Source organism: Ovis canadensis, chromosome X (assembly GCF_042477335.2).
Source record: "Ovis canadensis isolate MfBH-ARS-UI-01 breed Bighorn chromosome X, ARS-UI_OviCan_v2, whole genome shotgun sequence".
Taxonomy (NCBI): domain Eukaryota; kingdom Metazoa; phylum Chordata; class Mammalia; order Artiodactyla; family Bovidae; genus Ovis; species Ovis canadensis.
Genome location: NC_091727.1, coordinates 123,856,532 through 123,876,879, shown reverse-complemented (window position 1 = coordinate 123,876,879; position 20,348 = coordinate 123,856,532). Strand labels below are relative to the sequence as shown.

The window sequence follows — 20,348 nt, the reverse complement described above, 5'->3', positions numbered from 1 at the left end:
GATGACTTCTCCTCCCATTTTTTTTTTTTAATTTTTTTGCCTTTTATGTGAGTGGCAGAGTCCATTTCCACAAGGACAAAAGGCAATCTCACTCTGGTGGCTGTATTCAGGAGGCCAGCCAGTCTCCTGGAGATAGAAATGTGCAAGATGGCTCTGTCATAGCCTCACAGCCCTCAGGAGCTATTGCTCCCATTCTGAGTTGGAATGGTAGTTTAGGCACTAAGTCATGTCTGACTCTTGCGACACCATGGACTGTAGCCCACAGGCTTCTCTGTCCATAGGATTTTCCAGGCAAGAATACTGGAGTGGGTTGCTATTTCCTTCTCCAGGGGATCTTCCCAACCCAGGGATCGAACCCAGGTCTCCTGCATTGCAGGCAGATTCTTTACCGGCTGAGCAACCATGGAGTTGGAATGGTAGGTGATGACAAAAGCTGTAACTGCCATCACCTTGAGAGTGCGACCTTTAAACTGCTATCAATAGCAGGGGAGGTAAGTGGGGCTCATTGGCCCACATCCCAGAAGGGAAAGCAGTCATCAGAAAGTAGATTTTAGTAAAAAAAGAACACTTGGTGAAGCTCCCGATTAACAGCTACAGGCTCAGAGGGCCAGAAGAAAATCCCAACTTCTTGTCAACCAAGCCATTAAGTATTTGTTGCATCCTGGCTATTCCAGATATTTGCCAGCCTCACACTAGACACAATGAGGGACAGAAATGACACACAATATATAGTTCCTGCCCTCACAGAGCTTACAATCTGATCACCAGTCCATCCATTCTTACTAGAGTAGCAAAAGTGATGGCCCTTCTCCACACACAGCAGCAACTCTTCTCTGAGAAGATGGCTCCACTTGCTTTCTCAGTGCCCCAGTGTCTCCACGCAAGGAAACTACTAGACTCACATTATAGAGACTAGATGCAAATGCCCACCAGATATCGATTTGAGAGCCCTCACTTCGAATGACTCCTTTGACCCTCAGCAAAAAGCCCTGCAGGTCCAACCAAAATGGTTATGAAACTGAGGGGTTGAGGTGAGAGGCACATGATCTACATTCCTATTTTCTGCCCTGGACTAGCCATGACTCACTCATATCACTTAAAGGAAAGCCTTTAATCTGCACCAGGGACGCCATTTGAGGAGCAAAGCAATGCAAAGGAAGCACACCCGCGTCCCTGTGCTTTGGGAGCATGTCCAAAACATCCAAGTTGGAAAAAAAAAAATCTACAAAACCGCACAGTGATTAATTTAACATTATTTCCTTGCAATGTTGCCAAAAATAAAGAGAACAGATATAGAGTGAACAAACACGGATATTTGTCTTTCCATCTTGTCTTGGTCCAATATATAATGACAATCAAAAAGCAAAATTATGCAAGGTAATTGTTTTAGGGTGTCTCCCCTAATTTCAAAAGCAGAGGAACAACTTTTAATTGGAATCAATGCTGGACTGCTAACAGAGCAATGGTAAATAACTGCTGTGTTTCTATTGCCCAACTTTGAACAAAACAGTTGTCTTTTTTTTTTTTTTCCAAACGAAACACACAGAAAACAGGGTTTTAAACTTGAGCCCCTGGTGAGAAACCACCACGACTCTTTTCCAGGACTATTTAGAGTCTTCATGCTGATTTTGCCTGGCTTGCTCCTAACACCCAGTTCCTCACCAAGAAAACTTATCCAACATCTTGCTCTCTTCCTTCAATTTTGTCCCTTCTCCTCCATATCCTTTTCAAAACCCAAATCACTTTGTGTCAACTAGACAGACTGTCCCTTCCCAGCACCCCGCCCCCTGGCCTTTTTGTTTCTGTTTAAAAGAGGAAAAGAAATCAGTCTAAGAAAAAAGCTTTGCTGATTCCTTTCCAGTTTACTGATTTTTTTCCCCTACAAAACTTATATTCATCTACATGTTCAGAGTCACATAAGAAGGAAAACACTACTCCATTTTTTTATTAGAGAAAAGATAGGAAGATTCCTTGTCTCATGCGCAAGAACTAAAATAGTGTGAACTTTGCAAACTTTTATCTGCCCTCAGCTTTAATCATGCCACTGCCAAGGGTCTGATATCATCTTCAATCAATAAAATAACCTTGTTTCTCCTGTACAAACAGACTGTCCCTGAGGATATTTGATAGGGGAGGAAAGGATTTCCGTGGTTCTCTCTTTAAAAATGCAATTTGAATCTATATATTCAACTCTTTTGTAACAACAACAGGGCAGCAAGGCCCAGCTAAGTTCTCACTGCATTTGCAGTCATCGGCCACTCCCAGTGTACCTGAGAGAGTGAGCCAAAATGAAACCACCAAGGTGTTTCCCAAGCTAAGTCCCAGAAAATCAACGTGGCCAGGACACACCAAATTCCAACCCTTCACATAAATTTTGAAATCTGCCTATAAGATCTTCTTTCTATCCCTTCTACCTCCTCCTCCGATTCTGCCCTCATCCCTCACTCTACCAACCAGGATGAAGAAGCTGAGTCTAGGGAACCTGTTTCTCTGCTAAATCTTGGTCAACTTGTTTCATACCATTTTACTTCCAGCTAAATGGAAGGAAGCCAGTTCAAAGTTTTCCCCATACCTGTGTGCATGTATTTGTGCATAACACACACACAGACACACAACCTCCCACATAAAGATGCCACACAAGCCATTGAATTCTCTCATGTCCTCTCACGTTGGTCCATATTGTGGCCTGAAGTGTTCTAGAGAATGCCTTTCCCAAGGCTCTTGAAATGCAAGCTACTAATTTGCTTCCTTTGGCAGGTAAGAAACAATGGTCCCTTTGCAGGTTATCCCTAAAACTTTCAGTGGGTAATGGGCAGGCAGTATAAATATCATGATTAAGAGCCTGGGTCCAGAATCACACTGCCCAAATCCAAATCCTCGATCTATGGTTTACCAACTGACCTCACCCATGTCTCTCAGTCTCCCCAAGTCTCAATTTCATCATCTGCAAAATAGGGCTAATGGTGCTCATACCTCATATGGTTGTTATAAAGATTAAGGGAAGTAATCTATGTAAAGTGCTAAGCCCAGAGCCCAGTACATTGTAAAGGCTCAATAAAAGTTAGCTATTACTATTACTATTTCAAAGTGGGTCTTTTTCTAGCATAGTACAGTTATTTTATGAAGAAAGTTTTTTTTTAAACCTTTTATTTGCAACTCAAATCTTCTATGCCCACACCCTTAAATAAGTGAAGGCCAGAACTAGAAAGACTCTTGGAAGACCATCTGGAAGTCTAACCCTCTCTTTCTAAAGATGAAGATGTCAGAGCTTAAAAGTGATCAGAGCCAGGGCCAGAATGCAGGTTTTATTATTCCTAGGGTAACAGCTCTTCCACTACAATATATGGGCTTCCCAGGTGGTGCTAGTGGTAAAGAACCTGCCTGCCAATGCAGGAGACACTAAGAGAGGCTTGATCCTGGGTCAGGAAGATCCCCTGGAGAAGGAAATGGCAACCCACTCCAGGATTCTTGCCCGGAGAATCCCTTGGACAGAGGAGCCTGGCGGGCTACAGTCCATAGGGTCACAAAGAGTTGGACATGACTGAAGTGACTTAGCATGCACATTCGCACTATAATATATTATGTAGTATATTAGCTTGTACATTGAAGATTCTTAATAAATATTCATTAAATTGAATTGACTCTGGTTTTAAGAGATTATAAATCTGGCTTAATGCTACCATCAATTTTCCAAGTCCACTGGAAGTAAAATGTTAACGGGAGGAGGGAAAATTCAAAGACATAAGAGGGATATATTTAGCCAGAGGTATGGCAGAAGGACCTGGCAAAATCTCTCCTCTTTAGGCCATGATATGCAGGTAGGTTGGAGAGTAATAGGAATCTCCACTGATCAATATTTCCAGGCCTCTGTTTCAGGTCTTGTCAACATCGTACCAACTTGGTACTTACTGTGGCTTAAGTCTAGCACTAGTTTAAGAACAGGTTATGAGTTGGGCCCACCTCTTTGCTCCTATCTCTACTTCTATCTAGATTAGGTTGGAAATTTATTTTAAGAATCACAGTGGGTCCTTGGCATTTCCAAATCTTAGGATCAGTGTCAGTTAACTGTTTCTCAAATGGTAACTCAAGGCATGGTCAATTTGGTAGCAGTTTTACTCTTCCAGATTCTAAAACAATCAACTTGAACAAGGTAATAGTCAACAAAGGTGATTAACCCTAAAGAGTACATGAGCAGTGAAACACTAACAAGGAGAATCCTGATGCTACCACCCTCCACTCCCCTCCACACAGACCCATTCCAAGGGAGGAATAGATCACACCATCACATCCCATTTCTTCTTGCCTCAGAAAAAGTATAAGCAGTCCATGGAATCAGATTGAGCATAAACTGAGAAAAGGTTAAGAATATACCTGAAACTTGCCAGCTTTACCAATCTCCTGTTTTCAGCGGCATACTACCCATTTTTATTTTACAAGTATAATAATATAAGCACAATATGAAAATACTGATAACAAAGAGAAAAAAAAAAACACTCATAATCCCAGCACCTCAGCCCAAGCATTGTTAGCATTATAAAATATTATCTATAGTTTATTTCTATGTGTTTTCGTATTTTTCACAAAGCAATGAAATATTAACATAGGTATCATTTTGGCTCCTCCATTTCACTTAATCATGAGCACTTTCTCTATGTTGTGGCATAGACTTCTTAACAAACAATTCAATGTCTACTAAATGAGTGCACCGAGATTCCCTAATCCATTCTCCAATTATTAAGAGATTTAAATTACTTTTTCACTTTCTGCTAAATAATGTGACAAGATCATCTTTGTGATTTAGCCTTTTTTCAATATTTTGGATTGTTCCCTAATAATAGAGTCCCAGAAGTGAAATTAATGGGTCAAGGAACATGAATGTTTTCAGACAACTCACCAAAAAAAAAAATAAATAAATAAAACTAACAAAACACCAAAGCCCCATGAAATCTCTCCTTCATTTAATGAAAAGTTCTTCTGCTCCCATTCTTCCACCAGGGCAGAGCAGGACTCCTGGGAGGGAAAGAAGCCAGTGTAGTATCCTAGTGGCTTGCGAAATGGCAGAGTGGAATGTGGGTTCCCCTGTGAATCCAGCTTGCACGCACTTGCCCCAAATTGCCACTCAGCCAAGAAGCTAATTAGTAAAAGCATCAGGTGGGTGAGAACAGGTTCATGGCCTGTAATGGCTTATATCATGTTTCATTTTTGCCCTTGGAAAGATCTGACAGCTCAAAAACATTCAGTTCCAGCGACCCAACATGGTACATTCTGAGAAATAAATCTGTTAATTTTCAGAACCAATCTTCAATATATTTTAAAGGCTATTTTGCTATATAGAAATAAGTGCACATGACCAATGAGTCTGTGTATGTATCTCTATTTTCAACCACAGTTTTGAGGCACATTTAAGGTCAGTCTTGTTTAATATTATATGAGTAAGTGGCACCTGTCTTACATGGTCAATGTGTTATAGACGGAGGTTTATTTGCAGATCCAACCATAAAAGTCATCCAGTCTTAAGACAGAGGAGGCAACAGGACAGAGATGCCCCTGGCTTAGCAAAAGCAGACACAGCAAGCATTTCTTTCTGGGCTGCTCAGTCAGAGCTTTCAGACGACGGCAGTTCCTCTCTCTCCATCTTCTCCTTGAAGAATTTTCCCAATCCATCTCCTTCTTCCCCTTGCCCCCAACTCTGCTCAATGTGGAAAACTAATTCTCTCTTCTCAGTCTCCTTGCTGGACGTTGGACACATCTCTATTACAATACTTATTGCACCATATTTTCCACAAACATTTATTGAGCACTTACTACAGCCAGCTTCCCCCCTGGCTCAGCTGGTAAAGAATCTACCTGCAATGCGGAGACCTGGTTTCGATCCCTGGGTTGGGAAGATCCCTTGGAGAAGGGAAGGGTTACCCACTCTAGTATCATGGCCTGGGGAATTCCATGGAATGTATAGTCCACGGAGTCGCAAAGAGTCGGACACAACTGAGCAACTTTCACTTTCTTTCACTTTACTATAGCCAGGCACTGAATAGGCCCTGCTGCTGCTAAGTCACGTCAGTCATGTCCGACTCTGTGCGACCCCATAGACGGCAGCCCACCAGGCTCCCATCCCTGGGATTTTCCAGGCAAGAATACTGGAGTGGGTTGCCATTTCCTTCTCCAGTGCATGAAAGTGAAAAGTGAAAGTGAAGTTGCTCAGTCGTGTCTGACTCTTTGCAACCCCATGGACTGCAGCCTACCAGGCTCCTCCGTCCATGGGATTTCCCAGGCAAGAGTACTGGAGTGAGTTGCCATTGCCTTCTCCAGAATAGGCCCTAGAATGGATTAAAAAAAAAAAAAGGAAGTAATATGGAGTCTAGTCCTCAAGGAGTTCCCAGTCAAGCAGAGGGGGCACAATTCAATGGGAAACCAGAGGTCTGAGCAGATAGCTCAGGCAATGCAGAGGATGCTGCACAAAAAGAAAACTCTGGGCCACCTGAGCAAAACTTCCTACAGGGAAAAATCCCATGAGCTGAGTAGGAGAGGTGGAATCTGATAACCAATGTTGGGGAAGTTGAAAAAGGAGGAGTCAAAAATAGGTTGATATATATCTTCCAGAGTCATTAGCATATGGTAAAAGCTAAGGTCAAAGAGTGGGCTGGATCATATAGAATAGGAGCAGAACAGAACAAGGATGAAGCTAAGGATAGACTTCTCAAAAAAGTGATCATTAAAGAGTCAGGTGCTTTGCAAATGTGAGAGTGAGAGAGAAATTCCCTTATGTACTGAATGGCTTTTCCCCCATATACCTTTAATCAAGACCTGACACTGCTCCAGGGTCAGAAGTCCCCACTTGCAATGCAGAGAAGAAAGTTCATTCTTATTCTTTTATGCTTCCAAGTATCCAGGTTGAAGTGAAGTGAAAATGTTACCCTCAGTCATGTCTGACTCTTTGCGACCCCATGGACTGTATCCCACCAGGCTCCTCTGTCCATGGAATTCTCCAGCCAAGAATACTAGAGTGGGTAGTCATTCCCTACTCCAAGGATCTTCCCAACCCAGGGATGGAACCCGGGTCACCTGCATTGCAGACAGATTCTTTATCACCTGAGCCATCAGCGAAGCCCCAATAGAAATCATTATGATAGCCTGAGCCAGAAATGGAAATTGTGATCTCAGAGGGCATGGGCTGAGTGCATGATTTCCTCTGTATACTTCCCAACATCTAAAACATTAGGTGCTTAATAACTGCCTATTGAGTAAATAACTTTCCGAAGACTCTGCTAGAGGCAACAGAAAGAGATGAAAAGGAATGAAAGACACAGAATAGCGATAACAATAATACTCTTACCTTAAGTTTCTCAGCCTTTTTTCTAAGGAGACAGAAGCTTTCACTTCTGTTATCTTATTTGTCCTTCTCCGCAGCTCTGTAAGGAAATAAAGCCTGATGTAATTAATTCCATTTTATTAACAGGAGAAGCTTAAGTCCAGGACAGATAGTTTTTGATAATTAATTTGACCAAGGTTTCACTCTGACCTACTCGTGGGGCCAGGATCAGAACCCAAGTCTTGTGACTTCCTGCCCCATGCTGTGTGACTAGACACAAACTTCTACAGAACTCTCCAATTATTAAGACGACAGTTCCCAGGAGAAATTCATCAGGAAAGCAAATTCCTCTGGGACTTCAACAGTCTCTTGAGCAAGCCAGTGCACTGCACCTATAAGAAAATATCTAAGACGTTTCCCCATACCAACACTGCAATGGCTCAATGTAATCATTCACAGCGGTGCTTTGCTAACATAATCAGGAGCTCTCCGTTTTGTTGAACCCGTTTTGAAGGGAGCTCCATTTGCCTTCAGTCTGGTTTTTCTGTCTGAGTGGGGCTCAGGTGCTGACTACAGGTGTGGCACCCAGCAGGTGCATGGACAGAAGCCAGCATTTCGTATCTTCATACCAAAGGGCCTGAGTCACTCCCCAAAGGCAGCCGCTTCTCCTCCCTCTGATTTGCAAGCCCCAGGAACCTGTCTTCACTGAGTTGCTACTGAAAAACAAAATTCTAGACCCTGATTTCTCAGGAAGGGCTAAGGCGGAATCAATTAAACTACAAATCAGATAACGCAGCCAATGTCCCCACTTACTCTCAGATAACCCAGCCAATGTCCCCACTTACTCTTCGAAACTGGTGCAGGCATAGGTCATATAGCATCAGGGAATATATGTACAGAATGACTGTCCCCTACTAGTTACAAGGGAAAGGAGGACCACAGCAGACCCATGCTACATATTTATTTAACTACAGGACACTTATTCTATTGCAAATGGCCTTCAACCCTCAGAAGCAAGGATTCATTTCCCTAAATAAGATGGAGTACAGTAGAAAGAACATGCTAGAAATTCTGCACTCCAATTCCCATCATAACCACTCTACTTCAGGCTGCCATGGGAGAACCACTTAGCAAACTCACAAAAAGTACCAGGTCGGAAAAGTCATCACAGTGTCCTAATGGAAGCCAAGCTGAGAGCCTGAGGCAGACAAAATATTCTAGGGAGTAAGGGGGGCGGTCATCAAATTTTTCTTAGCTCCAAAATTTTTTTTTTCCTAAGAAAGCAATTTGCCTCCACCAAACACACACACACACGCGCACACACACACACACACACACACACACACACACACAGCAAAGAGAAACTAATTGTAGGAGAAAAGAACGCAAATGTTACCTTAATAAAATGGTTTATCGTCATTTGTTGTATTTCTCCAATTCATATGGGAAACTCAAACTAATAAGCTTTGGTTTACAGCCCATGATCCACAAAGTAAAACTGGCTACTAAACTAAAATGTGATCACTGTATATAAACAGAGTGAAAGAAAAATCTGAACTGAAAACCTAAATGTAATAAAGAGGAAATTAGATTTCTTCAAAATAGGCAATCTAAATAATTTTCCCCATCTGTGATTTTTATCTTTGCTATCAAATGAAAAATAATGTCATTAATTCAATGCACATCCATGCCCCTTGAAAACAACCAAAATGAGTAAGTGATGTACTAATTAGCTTCCTAATGGGGAAGGTTTTAATTGAACCATTCTATAACAACCTTCATCAAAGTTTCCAGGGCAACTTCATAAAAGGATGTCAAACCTGGCCCATATTTTTATCCCCTTAAAAATAATTCTCAATGCACAGAAACACAGAAAGCTTATTTCTCTTCAATGCTGTTAACACTCAGGCCACTACATTTTCTGATGTCAGCAATCTCCTTCCCACAAATATTCCAAGTATGCACCACCGTCATTCTCCTTTCAATTATGTGGTTTCTCTGCTCCTTTACTGATTGAGTCCAGGCCTCTCGGATAATGAGAAGCATGTGCAGGGAAAATATGCTCTTAAAAAACACATACATCAGTTTCATCTGCATTATGAGTGGGGGGAGGCGATCATTTGTCCATATCAAAAGGATCAAAATTTGAAGTATACTACAGGATATATAAAGGGAAAAAATAAAGATCAGCATCAATGCCTAAAGTTGGGAGGCAGTTATTGTGATCTGAAGCAACATCAATAAGGATAAAGAGGACTCCCCCAATCCACCCTTTCTAGCTTGGCCACATTTATATTTAATGTTATCTTAATGTTGCTTTGGGGGGTATTTAAGTTCTGACATACACATGGAAATGAGCCATGAATTGTACAGCAAGCATAAATATTCCATCATTAATAAAAACCAGCTGTGTATAAAACACTACAATGGCTGGGTTTCAGTTACTGGCTATCATCAGTATGTGTCACAAACAAATATTACTCAAAACTTTCTCCCTTAAAACACACACACACATCCACACACAGAGATACATGCAGAAATTTTCTTTACTCTTTAATTTTTTGTAAGAACTTTGAAGAACTCAATGATCTCCATGGCACATTCCAACTAATGTCTCTTTTTGCAGCTATTTTTCACCACCCCAGCAGATGCTGGAGTCCTCTGATTAGAACCCCAACTTATCATATAAATGACAATGTTGTAATTTTTTTTATAAAAGTCAAGAGGACGAATAATACAAATGTTGGGACAATCAATTATAGTCAGTACGGCAATTGAGGCACCAAAGGGCTCTGGATGTTATAAAAGAGAAAAAGCTCATTAAAAGTGAACACCTGCTCAGGACCCTATAATAAGCCTGCTCGGCCATCATGCAGACACCTTTCATCCAATGACCTCAAAGCATGTGCCCAATATGAAGCATGCCTAAACACCTCTGTGAAATATTAATATCCTTGCTTCCCAGAAGGGTAACTGAAGCTCAGAGCAGCTAATTCATTTACCCTTGGTCACATGGCAAGTCAAAGGGTTGGGCAGAGAAACTCACAGCCTGGCTTCAAGTCATGCAGTCTAATGATATTTCATGAGTTGGGGCAATAGTGAAAGTGACTTAACAAATGTCAAGGGCAGCCTACAGAGTTTTTTTTTTTTTTTTTCTTAAGCAGATTTTCAAAAATCACCTTAGGAGATGTTAGCAGATACATCCATCTGCATTTTTCCCATGAACACGTATCATTAAAAAAGTTCCTATATTTGACTTGGTACTTTCTGATCACTAAAAACTCATATTTCACTTTCCTATTCTGGTTAAATGAAATTTAATCTAATTTATGAAGAGCCGATCAAAGGAAAATTAAAGGACCATGTAACTGAACTGTCACTGTATAGTAAAGCCTCAAACGAAGAATCTCTTATGTGTGGGTCATCCTGCTTACTCCCGATATCTTTTATTTAATTATCTAAAGCCCTTAGTTTCCTTACTATTATTTATTCTAGTTTAATATTGATTTCAAAGCTATTAAAAATTTTGTGTTCTCTTGCTTTTTCTTTCTTGTTTGGGAGATTTCATAGTATACCCATATTTGTACTCTCCTGAAGGGATACCATGATACAGTGACTTAATCATTGCTAATGATTTAGACAAAGTAAACAGTAAACTCTAGTTTTCCTTTTGCTTAAAAAGAATGGGAGAAGGGTAATAGGATATCAAGGGAGTACACTTAAAAGCCTTGCTAGATACATGAACACCCTATATTACAGAAATGGATTAGGGATTACTTATTAAATCTGTTAGTTTCTCCTGGCATTTGATTCCTCACATATACTCAGATTCTGACTTCATTCCTTCACATAGATTTACAAAGCTAAGTCTTAGGTGGGCTCTTTTTCAAAATTTAAAAGCAACAGTGTACACTTCTAGGACTCTCACTCTGTAAAATTCATATTAGCACGGAAACAAGGACTTGAAAGGAACTACAAAAAGTGAAAGCAGGTGATCTGTTAGGATGTTGGGATTCTTGATGAAGTTTTGGGCAGGGTCTTAGCTTTTTAATTCGATATGTTGCTAAAATACAAAACACAACGCATTTATATCAATATATTGATTATTGATATATCCTTAGAGGGTTTTTCTTAATATATCCATGTGACTACATGATTGTATTTGTAACAACTGCTGCACCTCATTTAGTAGGAATCATTCACATTAACATCAGAAATCGAGGCCTAATTAGAGAACCCTAAACTTTTGATAACTGGTTCTCAAAATCACCCTGTCTGATCCCCCACAATTGAAAGAGGAGGGTGGCAAACTTAGAGTTGGGCTCAGAACCAAGTCCCACTCACTAACAGGCTCACAAGGAAAACTTATTGTGCATTTTTTTAATTTAAAATGGCATCAGTTGCTATTATTTTTGTCAGCCTTACTAGATACATGAACAGACTACCAGAAAAAAAAATTTCCAAATCCTTGGGTTATTCAAATACAACAACTGGAATTTAAATCTTCTACCTATACGGGATAGAGGCCCATTTAGACTTCTCAAAATCCACGAAGTCTGATATTGTTTCAGAAAGTCATACTAGCTTTCTTCTATGAGTGGATATATGCTGAGGCTAAATGTGGCCAGCATTGTTACAAGTCAGGATGATTTAGACAATTAACTCCATGCCATGTAACAAAAAAATTTCCAAGACCAAATAATGGCCTCGCTTATTCAAGCAATAATCATTACAACAAAATTCTAAAGCCTTTATGCAATAAATATGTTTCTGAGCAGTCTCAGTTAGAGTGAATTTTTACATATCAAGTCATAGTTCAAAGACACTAACTAGGAAAGCTAGTTCTTTCAAAGAAAACGGTAGTGGATTCTTTTATAAAACAAATGACCTCCTATTTTTCTTCTTTTTCCTTTTTGCTTTCCTAGTTCAGATTTCGTGTATGGAATGGGAGATGGCCCTCCTTTCTCTGTTTTAAAAGGGGTCAGAAGCCCACCATGGAGAAGAGTAATGCCATATGGGCAGCTTGTTTAATGCCCCCCTTAGTTCTTGGGACCAAATTCTAACCTTTGACTTAGGGGTGGGACCCTAGATTTTGGACCAAAGTCCACAAAAGGAAGCAAAGAACGAAGAAGTAAGCAAGACTAAAGACAACACGTCATAGTAAACCAGCAACAAAAATTCCTGGGGACAGGAAATCAATGGAGCACAATTCTAAACAAATTGGTTTAGTCCCAAGCTAATTAACTTGTCAAGCAGATCTCCAAACCCCCTGAATCCATGAGGGAAAGAGGTGATGTAATAGGAGATTTGGAACATTTACCCATTTACCATCCTAAAAGGCTCAGCTACGACCACACACACCTCTCTCCACTCCTTTCAGTAGGTTTAAGCTGGGCTTAATGGGTGCAAAGGACAATTTCTTCCAGACAGACCCTAAGAATAAACTGTTCTCATGCATTCCAAACGCTCAGTCTCCATGGAAGAGGCTACCTGGTCACAAACATTTCTCAAGAGGGTCTATATCATCAACACTTCCTCATTGGTAACACCCCCACCCCAACAAAACAAAACAATTTCTAGCCATCCTGGGAACTTTGGGGCACTTTGGTGGGGAGAAAGGAAAAGAAACCTTAAGAAAGGAGTAGGAGAGTGTGAGAAACAAGTCTTGTCCCCAAAATGGAAAAAAGGCCTTAAAAAAGCTGATCAAAGGACGAAAAGGGGGATGGGGGAGAAGGGCTGCTTAATTACAAAGACACCCTTTTAAAGAAGGCACAGGCCCTGGGAGAGGGCTCTTAGGAGAGGCACAGAAGCAGATGTACCCACTTAGAATTCTGGCACTCAACGGAACCTCAAGGTCATAGCATCCATCCCTCTGCTTTCTGAATAGACTGTTCCTAAGGCATTCTAGAAAGAGACTGATTCGGTCTTTACAAAACTTCATAAAAAGCAACTCCACAAAACACCTTGGTAATGCATTAGTCTAATAAATCCTACTTCATAAACCAGAAATGAGATTTCAATTGCCAAATCCAAAACAGTATTGAATGTGAATTTTTAAATTCCCTAAAATCTTTTACATAGGTGAACAGATCTTTCAAGCAAAAGTTGTTTTACATATAAGCATGGTTAGAGATTTACTTCATATCTAGACCATGAAGTAAGAAAAAGTGCTTTCAATTTTACGGAGCCACAGACTTTTCCAAAGAAAGAAGTATCTTAAAATGAAGTATGATGTAGTGCCAGAAAGTGTCTGTAAATGACACTGGATAAACCCATACAGAATAGCTGGAACCTGAGTTATCATCTGTAAATAGATGCAAGTACTCTACAACCACCTGGCTATTAAAATGTCCCAGGCCAGTTACAAAATGTAGTTTCGTCAGGCCAACTTTTCCTTCTCAGTTGATCTGAAATATGATAGCCTTTAAAATTGTCACCCTGTAGCATTCCTTCCCTCCTTCCTGCTTTCTTTTCCCCCATTGAAATCAACTAATTAAATCAGGTAAAAATATAAGAAAATAATTTATTCCCCAATAAGCAATGTGTTGCAGACATCTTGGTAATTGGTCTTTGAACACCACCATTCTTATAAGTTTGCCATGTTTGCTAGATTGGAGGTTAGGTGGGAGATGGGTGAAGATTTATCTAGCATCCAAAATGGTATTTCAAACTGTTCTTAGCTACTAAATGAGGGTGCTGAAAGGTCTAACTCAGAAAGCTTCACAAAGGCTGTTCTGAGAAAGGACTTTTCACAAAGCCTAGTTCAAGGAGACTTAAATACCCTTAGCCCCACATTAGGGAAGATTATGGTGACTAATTATCTTCCTTTCTGAATGGGAGAAGAGGGTTATATTTTTTAAAGCTTTAATCTGCCTCCCAATTTCCACTCTTCATGGGGGTGGGGGAGGACAGCGAAGAGGAAGGAAAACTAAATCAGATACTCCAAGGTGTCAGAAAATCCCTTCTAAAATACATGTTAGAGATTGGAAATGCCATTTCTCACAAACTGTCCTTTCCTCTCTCATTTAATCGTATGTAGTCCTTTACTGCAAATTACTATTAAATTATTACTAGCAGCAATTAACCAGGGATTGCTCAGTCTACAAAGACTGTCACTTTGTCTCTCACTTTTCTTCTCTTCATTGGCTTACCCTGATAAAGCTGTTCTGCTCCTGAAGCATCTGTGTACAGCGACCCAGCCTTGGGACCCTCAAGATACCTGCATATCAGGCAAAACTAATTACTAATATCCATAACGCAAATAAGGGGCAACCCTTTCTTCATGACCACACACACACCTATACCTAAAAGAGTATAGCACTGTAGATTACTCCTCCAGGCTAAGATTTCAAGAATTCACAGCCCCGGGGAAGAGGAGTGTGAGCTCCCACCCCAACCCCAAGCATTTAGGAAAAATGCATCTAACAATCTGAGATAAACCCAGACATTCCAGATGACCTAAACGTAGACTTCAAGTTCCCTCTGCTCTTTAGTTCCTTTTGTGTTTAATTACCTAGAGACCTACAAGGACCCCAGAAGGCAAGAAAGTAAAAGTGCCATCAAATAGTGGTACCCATTCGCATCTCCGTAGGACGGGAAAAGGAGCGCACACTCTTTAACCTATTTAACTTACTGCACATCCCGGAAAACTTGTGGCCAGCTGCAAAGAAAGTAGAACACAGGCATCCCCACGCAAATCTAGATCGACTCACTCACGCAGAGGTTATGATCAAGTTCACGCCACCACGGATTCCTGCCCCAATTCCCCGCGAAAAGTAACCACGCGTCTCCTACCCCTGAAGGAAACGAAGACAAGGTGACGACTCTGCTCGCTCAAGTGGCTTCGGTCCCGGGCCAGAGGCCAGGGGTAGGCAGGAGGGAAGCCCCAGCTCCCGGCTGCTCCCCTCCTCACCGCTCCGTCCGGTCTCTCCTTGGTGGCAGTGGACAGGCAGGATACCGGGCCGGCGGGTGGAGCAGCGGATGGTCGGAGGCGAGACAGACTGGAGGTGGGGGTGGAGGGGGCGCTGAGAACTAAGAGAAGATGAGGCGAAAGGGAGCGGAGATGGAGGAATAAATCAGGGGGTCTACCAGCTTAGGCAGCTAGAAAGCTCCTCAGAAGGAAGGGGCGTGACTGCGATGAAGGCAGCTCCTGGGCAAAGGAGCTAGGAGCTAGGGGAGGGGGAGAACGGGTGGCTTTTCTTCTTGCGGTGAGCGGCTAGGACCGCCCAGAAGCCGGGGCGGTGGGGGTGGGCGGGGAGCTGGGTGGACTAGGCAGTGGGGCGGAGAAGAGGGCGGGGAAAGAAGGGGGGGAGTCGGCCAGGACCCCGGGCTGGGGGTGGGGGGGCGGAAGAGGGGCGGAGCTAGGGGGCGGGGAAGTTCAAACAATTGAACGCCCGGGTCCGATAGCTCCGACGAAAGCGGGGACGCTTGCTCTGGTAGCCCACGAACGTGGCACGATTCGGTTATAGTAGCCCCGAGTCTACGCAAAGACTGGCTGGGAGGAAGGAAAGACTTGTGCAAAGACTCCAAAAATAGTGTGCGGCAACAGCGGAGCGGAGTCGCGTGGGAGAGCTAGTGCCACTCCCCGCCCCATAGCGGGAGGAAGAAAAACAAATAACAGAAATGCTGAAAAGCAGCTTCTCGAGAAGCTTGCTTAAAATAATTCAGGAAGGAGCAGCGATCCTTCGTTTTCCTTCCCCTCTTGCTTCCTATGACCAGGAGGCCCCCACCCAGGTCACAGCTCCGCGAGACACCCTCCTTTCTTCCTCCACTCCCCCTAGCCACCCCTTTCCTCCCCCGCGCCACCCTGCGTTCCCGCCCCCTCCCGGCGGCGGGCCGCGCTGGCAACTGGGGTGTCGTGGGCGGTGCTCTGCCGAGTCTCCGCCTCCTGGGCGGGCTGAGAAGGCCGGTCTGGGCGGGGCCGGCCTAGAGGAATAAATCCCGCCCACCAGTCTTTGACGGCTACCGGTTGGCGAATCCTGGCCCAAGGTTCTCTTATGATTGGTCACTTGCGTCGTCGTTCGGATTCTTTGGTCCCACCCGCCCTCAAAATTAATAAAACTAAACAAGAGGCTATTGTCTTGCTCTCGGTTCTCTCGCAGCTACTGCCTAGAAAAGAAAGATGAGACGCTTGGTTTTTCTGTCTCCTAAGAGAGTACGACAATGTGTCGGCTGGATCCGGTACACCTTCCCGGCCCTCCGGGAATAGGTAACTTTTCTTCCCCCTTAATTCATTAGGCCCAAAGCGGGGAAAAAAGTAAGAGAAGTCTCAATGTGGTGTTCACATTTCCCGGCTGCGAAAAAATTGGTATTGCTTGAAAAACACAGCCTGGTTGAGAACAGCTTCCTGAGACACTGAAAATCAACCATTTTAAGCCGGGAAAGGAAAGCACAAAGAAATAGCAGGAAAGATGAAATTCGGAACTAAAGGAAGAACTCCTTCAGACTCAAGCACTCAGTAGCTAGTTGTGCGACGACTTCGGTTAAGTTCCTTAATTTTTCCCATCTGTAAATAAAGGCTATGAGACATGTCCTGTTAACCTAATGGCACTGGTATATGAAAAATAAAACGAATTGTATGTGAAAACTGTAAATCACAAGGCACTCCACACGTGTATATGTTCCTACTTGTTTCTGTCACACGTGGAGATTCTCCACATGTGTTTGGGAATCATATTCAGCTCATATGTTTTAAGCATTTATAGCCAAGGTGTGTAGGTTTTGTGGCTTTTTTTTTTCTTCTTTTAAATTTATTTTTAATGGCAAAATTGCTTTACAGTGTTTTGTTGGTTTCTGCCATACAACAATGCAGATCAGCCACAGTTATACATATATCATCTCCCTGTGGCTTTATTTTTTTGAAAGTCAGCTCGTTTCCTACAGTTTTCAGGGTGAATATGAAAGTGGCTCCCTGCAGTTAACATAATAAATTACTACTTAATCTAACCAGGGTAGGTGAGATTTCTTTTTTAAACAGTTCTGCAGTGGCGCCATGACCTAAAGTCTATTGTGATGCTGGTACTAAAAGAGGAAATCATACTGTGTATCTCTGAAGAAAACTTAAGAAAACAAATGTGAGGGAACATTTACCATGGAAACCATCATTCTCTACAGATCCATATTTCCTAGAAAATACTACACGGAGGAAGTTAGTCTAAATGTAAGGCCTTGACAATACTGAGCTATTACAAAGAACTCATGCCAGTGAGAAAATGACACCCAATTCAAGCCTGCCTAATGGGAACCTTCTGAGGTGCCATGGACCAATATGCAAGAGAAAGTGTGCTCCAAGGAAATACTATCTCACCATGAACAGGGTCCCAGGCTGTAACCAGGTACAGAAAAAGTAGTGAGGTACCCTCCATGTGCAGAGGGCTCTGCTAGAGCTGCTGAAAGTTTCAGAAGCAAGCACAGAGGCAACAATGGTTTCTTGGTAGGATTCAGTTTATGTGTGTGGTGAAGTTATTTAGGTGATTTTTTCCTGGGAAAGGTGAGATTTTGAGTGCTCAAGACGTGGAGACATCTGGTTTGTGAAGCAAAGGAAGATTATTCCAGCCTTGCTTGGAGGGGTGGACAACAGAGCTAGATAGGGTGGGTATATGCTGCAGACAACTGCTGATCGTAATGGTAATGAGATACTTGCTAAAATTAACAATGCTGTTAAAGTGGGAAAAGTGCACATGGTAAAATGAAAACAATGCTGAAAGCAGGACCATAAAGGGTTCCTCTCTAGCTCTGTTCTCAGTAGTCCCTTTCTCTCCGTACCTAGGTATAATCTTCAAAATATATTATTTGCACACACACGCATTTTGCATTTCTTTACTCAGTAATGTCTCTTAAATATCCTTCCATATCAGGGTAACTTCCTTTACCTCATTCTTTTTAATGACTGTTCAGTGTTCCATTGCATGGATGTGCCAAAATTCCTTTACTCATGCCCCTCTTGAGAGGTGGTTTAGGCCATTATGGAAAATACTGGAAAACAAACCCTGGTAGCAAAGGCCTAGTGACTGTTTGCAGAATGCCTGACCCCAGGCTTGAAGTTGTCCTTCAAAGATTTTTCCAAACCTGCCTTCCTCACAGCTACTGGGGCCTTCATACAGTGGAAACTCCTCAAACACTTAATTTCTTTAACACTCCCCATCTCAAATCCTACCTTGGGCATTACTGATCTCCTCTGATTTTGAATTTTTATGTGGTAGAACAGAGCACAGCTCTGAATCTCATGGTGGATCAGGCCCTGTGTGAGTCACTTTCTTAGCCTGTGGCTAATAACAGGTTTTTCACTACCTCCTCTTCGCCCAAGTCTTCTAAGCGTCTTAGGTGTTCCTTCTGTCCTGCCATGCAAGACTTCCTTCTGTTTTTACCCTGAAAACCCTTCAGTTTGTTTAAACTGAGTTTCAGTGTAAAGCTATGCTTTGCCTGCTCTACTTAAAAGGAAGGGGGAGGGGGGCAAACATCAACAAACATTGATAGAGCCGCTTTTATGGACAAGACTGAAAAAACAAAGAGGGATGAGACTTGGCTCCTGCCTTCAAGGGTATATACAGAAAAAGACAACTAACAAGCATATGATAAGTGCTAAATGAGTGGGATTGACAGTAAAAGCTGTAGAAGTTGAGAGCAGGGAGCGAAAACTAGTTCCAGAGAGCGAGTTTATATAGCCAAGTTTGCCACACACATTTAACTAATCCCTGGAGCATCCCTGTATCTTCATATCCTGACTATGTAGAGAAGCCTCTGGGGGATACCAAAAGAATTAACCACTAACTGTAGAACACCTGTGTAAAGACACAGGCTTGCCTGAGTACATGAACAATCTCCACATATTGATAATAGATGTAACGAACATTTTAAGCTTAGAAGTCAAAAATCTCCATCCCAAACTACCTGTCCTATTTGACACTTTTTTTTTCAATAAAATGCAACTGTTCCTTTAAAATGCAATAAAAATTGGTAGTTTCCTGGTGGTCTAGTGATTAGGACTCACCGTGGCCTAGGTTCAATCCCTGGTCATGGAACTAAAATCCTGGAAGCTATGGGATGCAGTGCCCCCCCAGACACAGTAAAAATCAATGTCAATGTGCTTCTTTGGCCACCTGATGTGAAGAGACAACTCATTAGAAAAGACCCTGATCCTGGGAAAGATTGAAGGCAAAAGGAAAAGAGGGCAGCAGAGGATGAAATGGTTAGATAGCATCACTGACTCAATGGACATGAGTTTTGAGCAAACTCCGGGAGATAGTGAAGGACAGCGAAGCCTGGCATGCTGCAGTCCATAGGGTCGCAAAGAGCGAGACATGACTTGGCAACTGAGCAACAGCCACACGTGCAAGAAAAAAGCAATTAAAAAATCAAAGTCTCCCTTTAAAATATTACTCTAAGCCAAAGAAGCCGGATACAAAAGGACAAATATTGTGTGATTCTGCTCATCCGAGGTACCTAGGATAGGCACTGTTCACAGACACAGAAAATAGCAGAGTGGCTATCAGGGACTGAGAGGAGGAAGAAATGGAGAGTTATTGCTTAATGAGCACAGTTTCTCTTTGGAATGATAAAAAAATTCTGGAACAAGATAGTGGTGATGGTTGTACAACATTGTGCATGTATTTAATGCTACTTAAAAATAGTTAACATGGTAAATTTTATGTTGTATATATTTTACCAAGATAAAAACAATTAAGATACCAACCCTCAGGCTCAGTGTCAGGAGACAAAGCCAATGATGGAGGCTGCCAAGAAGAAAGGCAGGACCCCTCTAAAGGGGGCAGCTAGGTCATCACCAGGGGAAAAGCAGGCCCAATTTGGCCAGGACTTCTGATTTTTCAAGAGAAAGCAGAAGTCAAAGGTTTCAGTGTAAAGCCTCCTGGTTTTAAATTTTGGCAACTACCGGATATTTTAATGAAAAAAAAGTCTGCCCTTTGCACACAATATTTTCCCCAATGTATGGGAAAAGTAGGAAGGAGAATGTGGTGTATAGTGTATTCCTCGATCCCTGGCTAGGTTCTTCTAGAAGGAAAGACCATAAAACCATAGTGCC

The 20,348-nt window shown here is 42.1% G+C and overlaps 1 protein-coding gene across 5 annotated transcripts in view; it reads right to left on the bottom strand.

The window, feature by feature from the left end:
• AMOT (angiomotin) overlaps window positions 1-15,536 on the bottom strand; it is a 66,951-nt gene extending 51,415 nt beyond the window's left edge. For 2 of the 5 annotated variants that reach the window (XM_070290881.1, XM_070290883.1), the window contains exons 1-2: window positions 15,104-15,536; window positions 7,334-7,409 (exon numbers count right to left, since the gene is read on the bottom strand). The gene's annotated coding sequence lies outside the window, so the exon portion shown is untranslated. The remainder of the gene's footprint in view (window positions 1-7,333; window positions 7,410-15,103) is intronic. The other 3 variants (XM_070290885.1, XM_070290884.1, XM_070290882.1) reach the window with 3 other exon arrangements.
• Between the last annotated feature and the right edge of the window lie 4,812 nt (window positions 15,537-20,348).